Here is an 11494-nt window from a genome sequence, read left to right on the forward strand (position 1 = left end):
GGCTGGGCGGAGGCTGGTGCAGCCCATGTGCACTGGGGCCGGAGTGGATGGAATGACCTTTGCAGCCCTTCTGGCCTGAGCGTGGGACGCCTGGACTCGAATGGCTGGACCGTCTTTACTGTAGTTGATGGTGAATCTCGAGTCCACTCACGAGGCCTGTTGGCCCAGCCTAGCTTGACCGTGTTGCAGCCTCTCTTATAGTCGTCATTAATGGGGTTACCCAGCAGCCTTGCCGCCCACTTAAACAGCGGATTGTCCTCATTGCTCTTCTTAGTGGGGTGGCCCTTGCTGCCTCTTGTTGTTTTATAGCTGGGAAAACTGCCTCAAGTGTCAAGTCTCCAAGGAACCCCATCGGTTGCCTGTTCTCTTAGTTTTGGAGGAGGTCTAAGGACAAAAATGTGATCAGGACACAATGGTGGGGGGGGGTCCTAGGGGAAGTCTCCTTTTCCCTTCTCCAATTCTTCCTCGCTGTTCCAACCAAGGAGCTCAGTTTGGGGTGGATGATGAGCATGGTGGTCACCAGGTCACCGTGACCCGGGGATATGCAGTTTGATCTGCCCCAGATCGGGAGTGTCCTGACTCCTCCTCTGGCCCTCAGGCCAACTAGGGAAGCTCTTGTAGTCATCTCTGGCATTTCCAGGTCCACTTTGCTGCATTGTCTACCTCTACCCCGAGCCCCCACAGGCAGTGGGACCACGATGAGGAAAATCCTGGTGGCTGACCATACCTTGGTTCAGTGATTGTGGGTTCCCAAAGGATATTCATGTCCCCTTTCTCATATGATACCCACAGTGTCTCATGAGAAATCAGTCTAGGTGATAGCGTGTTCCTTTTTTTTTTTTTTTTTGAAGGATTATTTATTTATTTATTTACTTATTCTTGGCTGCGTCGGGTCTTGGTTGCAGCATGCGGGCTTCTCTCTAGTTGTGGCGTGCGGGTTTTCTTTTCTCTCTCTAGTTGTGGCACGCGGGCTTAGTTGCCCTGCGGCATGTGGGATCCTAGTTCCCTGACCAGGGATTGAACCTGCGTCCCCTGCATTGGAAGGTGAATTCTTTACCACTGGACCGCCAGGGAAGTCCCGTGTGTCCATTTTTAAGAAGAGAAAATTGAGGTCTGGAGAGATTGAGTGATTTGCCCAGGATCATACAGGTACTTGGAGGCAGAGGTAGGCCTGGGACTCAAGTTCGTGGCATAAAGAGGTCTTTTTGTCACTGCTGCGTAGTGCCCTGGGGCCATGTGACTGTGGGCCTGGGGTGCTGTGGAGGTGGGATCTGGAGAGACCTGATGGCAAAGGGTGAGGCAACCTGTTCCGCCCACCTCCTCACCTTCTCCCCTAGTGACTTTTGTTTCTTTTGTGGGACTGTCCCAGAGGTCAAACAAGCAAAACCTTCTCAGACTCTCAGAACCATGGTCTGGGAGCTGGGGCCTGACAGGTTGTCCGTGTCTGGTATCCTGGAACCCTGGCTGGGCAGAGAACCCCCCTGGGGGCCATTAAGTTCACACCATGAGCACCCTTCTGAGTCTGTAGAAATAGGGCTGGGCATCCATATTTTAAGAATTAAAAAAATGTCAAATTTTCAGAAAAGTTGCAATAATGGTACAACATATTCCTATATTTCCTTTCACCCAGATTCACCAATTTTTAGCATTTTGTCACATTTGCTTTCTTTCTCTCTCTCTCTGTATGTATATTTGTATATATCCATATGTACCTATATATACACGTATATTATATATGCATCTGCATTAAAAAATTTGATTTTGATGCAGAATTAGGGTTCAGAAACATTGATCTAGTTTGATTTACCCAGGACAAGTGAGAAAGGGAGACCCAGGAAGAAGTGACTTGACTCCTGAGTCGAATGACTGACTTAGCTGGGCTTTTTTTTTTTTTTAAAATTTATTTATTTATTTTGGCCACGTGGGTCTTTGTTGCTGCGTGTGGACTTTTTCTAGTTGCTGTGAGCGGGGACTTCTCATTGCAGTGGCTTCTCTTGTTGCAGAGCACGGGCTCTAGGTGTGCGGGCGTCAGGAGTTGTGGCATGCGGGCTCAGGAGTTGTGGCTTGTGGGCTCTAGAGCACAGGCTCAGTAGTTGTGGCTCACGGGGTTAGCTGCTCCGCGGCGTGTGGGATCTTCTCAGACCAGGGCTCGAACCCATGTCCCCTGCATTGGCAGGCGGATTCTGAACCACTGCGCCACCAGGGAAGTCCCGGAGCTGGGCTTTTATGTTTATTAACTCTTTAGAGTCCTTGTCATTGGATTGGACTGTCTTTTCCAGCAAAGATGGTTCCCTCAGGAACTCCTCCCCACACAAGACATAGGCCCTGCGCTGCCCTGTGGTGTCCTGGTCAAGACAGATGGTGACGATGGGCCGGGTCCTTGGTCCCTCCTGGGCCTGGGGATGGCGCCAGCCACCCTTCTTGCTCTGCCTCAGGTGCGGTTCCTGGAGCTGCAGAACAAGGTGCTGGAGAGCAAGTGGGCGCTGCTACAGGAGCAGGGCCAGAAATCGGGCATCACCTGGAACAATCTGGAGCCCCTCTTCGAGTACTTCATCAACAACCTATGGGGGAAGCTGGACAACCTCCAGAGCGAGCAGGGGAGGCTGGACTCAGAGCTGAAGAACGTGCAGGATCTCGCTGAGGACTTCAGGAGCAAGTGAGGAGGGCTGGACAGGCTGGGGCCGTGTGGGGATGGGGAGGGGCCGGCGTGGGACATCTCCCCGGCGAGGGCCACGCTGTTCTCGGGTCCAGGGACCCAGCTGGGGGAGTGTCCAGACAGAGCTTCTTCCCTCGGGGCCTCAGGTCCTGGACCCGTTGCCTCCTGGAGGATTGTCACACTGTGTAATGTTGTAATATAAAAAAATATTAGGGCTTCCCTGGTGGCGCAGTGGTTGAGAATCTGCCTGCTAATGCAGGGGACACGGGTTCGAGCCCTGGTCTGGGAAGATCCCACATGCCACGGAGCAGCTGGGCCCGTGAGCCACAACTACTAAGCCTGCGCGTCTGGAGCCTGTGCCCCGCAACGGGAGGGGCCGCGATAGTGAGAGGCCCGCGCACCGCGATGAAGAGCGGTCCCCGCACCGCGATGAAGAGTGGCCCCCACTTGCCGCAACTGGAGAAAGCCCTCGCACGAACCGAAGACCCAACACAGCCAAAAATAAATAAATAAATAAATAAAGTAGCTATAAAAAAAAAAAAATATTAGAAGGTAGGGAGAAAAGTGTAATGAACATTTATGTTCTCATTACCCAGCTTTAATAATTGTCTACTCATAGCCAATTTTATTTTGTCTACACCCCTACTCACTCGCTTTTCCTCTTCCCTTATTGTCTTGAAGTAAATCTCAGCCATCATGTCATTTCATTCAAAACTGTTTTTACTGGATATATTCATATAGTTCATCTGCATAACGTGACTTTTTTTTTTTTTTTAAATTGACCAAAGGCTTTCTTTTTTTTTTTTTTTTTAATAAATTTATTTATTTATTTATTTATTTGGCTGTGTTGGGTCTTCGTTTCTGTGTGAGGGCTTTCTCTAGTTGCGGCGAGCGGGGGCCATTCTTCATCGCAGTGCACAGGCTTCTCACTGTCGCGGCCTCTCTTGTTGAGGAACACAAGCCCCAGACGTGCAGGCTCAGTAATTGTGGCTCACGGGCCCAGTTGCTCTGTGGCATGTGGGATCTTCCCAGGCCAGGGCTCGAACCCGTGTCCCCTGCATTGGCAGGCAGATTCTCAACCGCTGCGCCACCAGGGAAGCCCCATAATGTGACTTAATAACACACAAACACAATGCCCTAAGAGCACCTAAATCTTTTAAAACAATAATCCTCAGTATCACCAACTATCCAATCAACAATTGAATTTCCAGTTGTTCCATAAATGTCATAAATTTTAAAAATACAGTTTGCTTGAATCAAGATGCAAATAAGGTTCACATATTATGATTGGTTGACCTGTATATTTATGAGTTTAAGGTGTAAACTTTCATAACTTTTCCCATTGCTTGACACTGGCAATTTCTAAACCTTAAAGTCTCTGCAAAAGCAGTTGGAGGGAAGTTGGTGTTTTCAATGACATCCTGTTGTAGAAAGTGAATGCAAAGGTTAATCATTGTTGACACATCTTCAACCTGTTTCCATAAAGCCTCCTAAGGGCTCTGATCCAAACAGATGGCTGCTATCAATTGCCATATTATTGCACAAATATTGTGCTCATTTCATCAAAGGAGGTGGGAAGAATGTTTAAAGACTGTATCCCTGTTTCTTCATTGGTTGGCTGTATTACAGAACTGCTCCCCAAAGGTGTTCTTGGCCATTGTGGGACCCATCAGGGCTTCCTTAAAGCCAACTGGGTTCAATGTCTTAAAAGGCAGAACTGGGCGGAGCCTGGGCTGAGTCTTCCCTCAGGTGTAACAGGTATGAGGATGAAAGCAACAAGCGCACTGCCGCAGAGAATGAGTCTGTGGTGCTCAAGAAGGTGAGCAAGGTGGCAGGGATGGGGGGCAGGTGGTCTTCGGCTGCCAGGGTGCTGGGCTGACTCGGAGAGCGGCGAGAGCCCTGGGGGCTGAGCCAACCGCCCTGCTCTCTCTCTTGTCCCCAGGATGTGGATGCTGCATACATGGGCCAAATGGATCTGCACGGCATGATAGACATCCTGATAGAGGAGATGGAGTTCTTGAGGCATCTTTATGAAGAAGTAAGACAGCCAATGGACGGGGATACTTGCATTCACATACAGCTTTGGGGATTCCCCCTGGAAGGCTGATCAGAATTCACTAGTGCAGGGGCTTCCCTGGTGGCGCAGTGGTTAAGAATCCGCCTGCCAATGCAGGGGACACGGGTTCGAGCCCTGGTCCGGGAAGATCCCACATGCCACGGAGCAACTAAGCCCGTGCGCCACAACTACTGAGCCTGCGCTCTAGAGCCTGTAAGCTACAACCTTTGAAGCCCCTGCTCCTAGAGCCCGTGCTCCGCAACAAGAGAAGCCACCGCAGTGAGAAGCCTGCGCACCGCAATGAAGAGTAGCCCCCGCTCGCCGCAACTAGAGAAAGCCTGTGCGACCAACGAAGACCCAATGCAGCCAAAAATAAATAAATAAATAAATAAATTTAAAAAAATAAATAAAAGACCAAACTCATTAAAAAAAAAAAAAGAATTCACTAGTGCAACTTAATTGATAGAATATAGCACCTGGACCTTTAATCAATACTCGCTTCCATTTTTACGTGCTTATGATGGGCCAGGAACTGAGCTAAGCTTTTTACATAATCCTCGCAACAACTCCATAATATAGATTCTATTATTGTCTCCCTTTTACAGTCAGGGACACTGAGGCTCTGAGTAACTTGCCCATGGTCACACAACTAGTTAGAGGCAGTTCTGAAATTAAAACCTGGTCCTTGGACTGTTATACTGTTCCCCTTCTTGCCCAGTTTGTAATGGAGCAAGGGATATAGGAGCAGAGATGGGCAGAGAGTGGGGACTGAAATTCCATGTTAGAGCAGGAGGTGAGGTATGGGTACCAGGTAGATCACAGAATCTAGGAGGGGTCCCAGGAAACAAGGGGGCTTTGAAGACTAAGGTAAGATGGTTGAACTTGACATGAGTTGATGATAGACTCTTAGATTCAGTAGGGAGCCCAAGGCCAAGCTTATGCTCAGAATAAGAGCCCCTTCTCTAATATCCCTGACGGGGGGCATGTAACCTCTACTTGAATACTTCTAGAGGCAGGGAGCTCACTCTTTTTTAGGGCAGGCATTTCCATTGTTGAACAACCATATTGGAAAGCTGACTTGAATCTTCTTCCCATGACTTCTGCTCTTGTTTGGCCCTGATTCTGCCCTCTGGGCTGCACGTATCCAATTGTCTTCCATGTGACACATGTCTGTCATATGACAACAATTTAGTGGTCGGGATGATTAGTGAACTGACATTTGTGGCATGTGAGAAAGTTGGGGAAATAGCATCCTTAGTCCAGAATCCAGAAAACAGAGAGGTGGGGAGGAAGGTTACAGATACAGACTTCTCTTCATGCAGCCTAATATTGTACTAGTTTATGTGTTATTTTTAGAAGCCATTTCACAATGTTTGCCCCTTAAAAGCTCCTTGGGTTTTTTTAAGTGAATGCCTTCAAGTGAGACATGCATCCCCTGTCCTCCAACTTTCTGTATTTGGGCAGCTGAATATTTGAAACTGAACGCAAGAGTTAATGACTCCCCTTTTTCCTGTGAAATGTTATTGTGGTTTCATCCCATCATTTTAGGTCACTGTGGGTGCTTTGAAACTTGATTCTCCTATCCATATATTGGAGGTGTCCAAGTGGATAAGTGGATATATTACTGACGCCCCAGCTTCGGGTTATCTGCAGACCTGATAAACTTTCAGTTTAGTTATTTTACAACATTTCAGTGTAAATCATTGATAAAACACATTAAGGCAGACAGAGCCAAGAAAAGAGTCCTCATCCAAGAACTAGATCTTCATTGGTGCCTTCCCACAAGGCTGATCTCATCACTCCACTAATAAATAATTTGTGTTTCAAGTGGCTCAGTTATTTTAAAATCCAGTTAACCACGTCATCATCTGGCCCAAATTTTTCTGTCTTACTTTTAAGAATGTCAGAAAAAAAGCATTTCCAAAGAGAGGGAAAAAAAGCCATCTTCCAAAAAAAGTCTTGGTCAAACAGCATCCGTGGCATCCTTTAGTAGTTTGGTAACACAGCCATGGAAGAAAATCTATTTGGTTTGACTTTTCCTTAGGGAAGTCTTGCTGGCTCCATGCCTCTCACACACATTTTAGAATTCATTCTGGAGGTTCATAGGAGACTGATATCAAGTTTAACTTGGAGAAGTCTAAATCTCTCCCCTTTGACAATGAGGACATTTTCCTGTTTCAGGTTCTGGAAACTCTTCTACTGTCTATATTTCTCATGGATCTCCAGGGGTGTTTATTTCCTTGGCCATGGCCATGGGGTCCTAGGATTTGCTCCTCTGGCCTGGACCCCTGAGATTCCCAACAAGGCCAAGGCCTTTCATACCCTCAGTGTCTGTCTTGGTTTCCATTTCTTCTCAAGCATCCTGCCCTTTCCAGTTTGATGACTGTTTTCTTGATGGGAAAGAGCAAATGACATAGCAGTTGAGTTGCTGGCTTTGCCTGGGTCTTCTGTAGGGCTAGCCCAATGCTGCCTCCCTGTTCTTCTCACCTAGAGCTTATCTAATGACCCCTGGCCACTGGCCTTAGTGTTTTTCCGAGTTCAGCCTTGGCTGTGTTGTTCCCCTTCAAACATCTCTACATGCCTGTCGGGATGAGCTCGTTGGGGAGTGTTCTGTGCCATGATGCTGATTTCTTAGGTGCCTCCCCAGTTTCTTCTTTAGTAGGATCACAGATGGGCATTCACCATCCGGGGCTTCCTTATTCTCCTCTCTTAGGGTGGTCTCTCTTTTAGGACAGGTCAAGGGTGCCTAGCTCCTCTTCTCTGAATGGGTAGGAACTGGCTTTCCTACTGTCTCAGAAAGCTTTCCTTTCCTTTGCTGTTCCCTGTCCATTTGACACACGTTGCTGAATACCTTCCACACGATCACAGAAGAACAGTCTGCCTCTGTGGGTTACCATGTGATGAGAGCCATGTTGGGACGGGGACAAGGTGCACGGGGCAGGCTGTGGCTGATCCTCCCTGGGAGGTCTGGGGGCATTTCAGAGGAGACAGCATTCGTGTTGGATTTTGAAGGAAGGGCGGGACTTCTGAAGGAGGAGCAGGGAGGGTCTGCCAGCCAGGGCCCCAGCCCGCGCCATGACGCGGAAGAACCAAAGAGCACGGTGTGTTTGGGGAGCAGCAGGTGACCCGGCATCAAGTGTGTGGGAGAAATGGATGAGGAGGTGAACAGGGAAGGCGAGCTGGAACCAAGCCAGGGTCACTTCCGGTCAGAGTTCCTCACGTCTATGGGCACCTCCTTGTAGGGGGAAGAGTGAAGGTCGGAGCAATCATTCCCTTTCTTGCATACCAGGCGTGATGGCTAACACTGCACTTGGTAATCGATTTCACGGTCTGGTTTTGGTCAAGCCAGTTCTCAAGGAAATCCAGAAGGCCAACCACCAACCCCTGGTGTGTTGTACAGGGCAGGAAAGTTACCTCGTGGCTTCCCTCTGGTCCGGGGGCTCCCTCCGGGATCCAGCTCCAGTGCCATCACTTCGCCCCTCTGGCTCCTTTTCCCATGAGAGGGTGGTCCCTACCTGCTCTTCTCCTGTCAACCCCTCTACCTGATTCACTCTTCACAGCAGCCTATGAGAGAAGTACTATTTTCATCCCCATCTTGCAGATGAGGAAATGGAGGTACAGAATGATTAAGCAACTTGGCTAAGGTCACACAGTTAGTAAGTAGCTGAGTTGGGTATGCAATCCAAGAAGCTTGGTTCCAGAGCCCAACAACTGGCTTATGCTGTTTTATAGCAAAAGAAATTGAGAAGCAGGGGTACTGGAGCTGGAGAGATATCTGAGGCAATCTAGTCCAAACGTTTCTTTCTCTCTCTCTCTTTTTTTTTTTGGTCACACCACGCAGCTTGTGGGATCTTAGTTCCCTGGCCAGTGATTGAACCCGGGCCCCGGGCAGTGAAAGCATGGAGTCCTAACCATTGGACTGCCAGGGAATTCCCCACACGTTTCATTCTATAGGTGAGAAAACGAGCTGAGAGAGGGGAAGAACTTGCTAATGACAAAGTAGAACAAAGAAACAAATTATTTCAGGTGGTAATCAGATTTTTTAAAAAAATTGAAGTCTAGTTAATTTACAATGCTGTGTTAGTTTCACGTGTACAGCAAAGAGATTCAGTTATACATATATATATATATCTTAACAGAGAAACAATTTTATTGAAATTATATTTACGGCTTAAAAAATAGAGACAGTTTTATCAAGTAACAATACTCAAAGATTATACTATGGACCAGGAAGATCCGCTAATGATGCGTATGTTACTTAGAAATACTTGTGTAAAGCTGGGAATGGCCTGGACACGGGCTTTCCATGCTGAATTCCTGGAGCCTCAGGACCCCAGGGGCTGCTCTCAGGGGGTCCAGGGAGAGGCCAGCATGGAAGAAGGTTCACGGTCTCCTCCTCTGCACCAATCAGAGCATCTCTCCTTTTACTTGGTTTTCAAATGGGGCTGTGCATATGTTTTTGATGACAAGAATGGTTTTGCTGTCAAAACATGTTGGGTAACCGCTGCTGACACATGCCCGGGGAGCGGGGGGAGACCAAGAATGCTCTCTACCACTGGGAAACGGGGGACCTTGTGTACAGACCGCCCCCCTTCCCGATTCTAAGGGCTCCCCACCCTCTCTCTGCCCTCACTGTCCCCTCGCCGAAATGCTGACTGGTCTTCTTCTGCAGAGTCTCTGATCCCCAAGTTGGCTCTGGCTCCCCACGGAGTGACTCTGGGGCGGCTGAGGCTGGGTGACTGAGCGGGGTGAGGGCACAAACCCGGTCAGGACAGGCGGAGGTGCTTTCCCACACCACGCACCAGGTGTTGGGCTAAAAGACTTGGGATCCCTGTAATCCCAGGACTGAATGAATGCAAGGGCTTGCCTCCCTCACCCAGAAAACCCTAGGCACACACACCCTCCGTTCCGCTCCACACCCCTGTCAGGTGCTCATCCCTCTTTGGCAAGACGGGGAACGGCTGCCAGTTGAGGAAGGGTCACAGAGGTTAAGAGTGGAACTGTGGATGGGGGGTGGGAACCTGCTTTTAGCCGTCACTGCCAGGGGGAGTCACCCAGGAGCTGGCCCACGAGCTGCAGGAGGAAATCTTCCCTTTCTCAGGGATGGAAACTCTTCTTTGCCTCTCTCCCTCGAGGGTCAAGGCTCTCTTGCACACTGAAGGCATGCCTGCCTTCAGTTTCTCAGGCTGCCGTTTGAGGATTTTGTGAACTTCTGGCAATTCTGACTTCACAATAGAGCCACAGAATATGGCTCTAGTCCAGAGTTTTCTTCCTGTTTGGTTTGGGTTTATTATAGGATTTGTCATTTAGTTAATTTGGACTTAGTTAGTTGGAGGACACAGAATTGGCCCCCTCAGGACAGTGTCCTATATTATTGGATACTTGTAAGGACAGGGCCACATGATCCAAACAACCAGTCCTGTGGCAAAAGCGAGGACAGAACATGCAGCGTGCTGGCCGAGACCCCGTGGCTGCTCTGATGGACCATAAGCTACAAGTCTGTCTAAGTTGTTGTATAATTGTTTTTCCTGCAGATTCTGATTTACAGCATTGCGGTGCAGAGGTTAAGTTCACAAGCTTTGAAGTTAGACAGACAGGACTGGCCTCCTACCTCCACCACTTCCTAGCTATGTGATCTCAGGCAAGTTACATAACCTCTCTGAGCCTCAGCGGCTGTAGCTCTAAACTGAGCATAGCAACTCCTCTTTTTTGCAGGGTTGTTGTGAGGAAGGGAACCCTTACACGAAAAGCACCCAGTGTCCAGCACGTGATGGCAGCTCTATATGAGAGTTCCTGCTACATGGAAAGCAAGGCGGGCTTTCCCTCATCTAAGTTTTTGTCTCAGGGATGGCGTCTGCCTCAACTTAGAGTTAGCTTGATGAGAAGTACCTCAATTGGGGATCCTTGGTTTGGGTGCCCCACAGGCACAAAATAAGATTGATTGTATATTATAGATTATTTCCCTTAAAGTCCCTTCCACCCCCGCTGGCTTTCTGTTTTAGGCACTGGACACAACTTAAGGACAAAGCAATTTCTCCTAGTATTGGGGTGTCACAGCTACAGACTACAAGACACAATGGACACATCACGAGATGCCTTGAGGCTGCACCCTGCAGATGCAAACCCTCCTCCTAGCCCATGAAAGTCCTTATCAACCCCCAGGGGCAGCTGGGAGGATAGAGCCGTGAGTGGCAGGTGCAGAGACCCAGCTGAGGCATCCAGGGGTCTGAGCTCTGGGCTCCCACTCAGGCTGTGGTCCTGGCCACCGCCCACCTCCTCTCGGGGCAGGAAAGCAATCAGATCTCAGCTCCTCCAAAGGGTGTCTCCAGGTGTCCCCTGTTGCTACAGCTGCAGCCCCAGCCGTGCACACCAGGGTGGAAATCGGTAGACCCTGGGATGCCAGTGCCCTCAAAGCCTCCTTGACCTGAACAGTTGGTTCAATCAGGTTTGTTCAGGTGCCCAGTTCTGGACTGGCCGCTGCACAAATTAGACAAACTAGCTTCACACCAGGCAGGATGGTACGGGTGAGATGCCAGGGAGGGCAGAGCCTTTGGGAGCAGACTGATGTGGGTTCGGGTCCTGGCTCCATCACATGCTACTGTGTGACCCTGGGGGGCTACTTCACCTCCCCGGGGCTTCCAAGTCATCAATTGTAAGCACGGCTGTGATACTGACTGCAGAGAGCTTTTAGGAAGATTACATGATCACATGTATACAGAGCGTTCAGTACAGTGCCTGGCACGAAGTTGGCACTCAATAAATACTCATTGAAAGGATGAGAG

Source organism: Balaenoptera acutorostrata, chromosome 11, assembly GCF_949987535.1.
Source record: "Balaenoptera acutorostrata chromosome 11, mBalAcu1.1, whole genome shotgun sequence".
Classification (NCBI taxonomy): Eukaryota; Metazoa; Chordata; class Mammalia; order Artiodactyla; family Balaenopteridae; genus Balaenoptera; species Balaenoptera acutorostrata.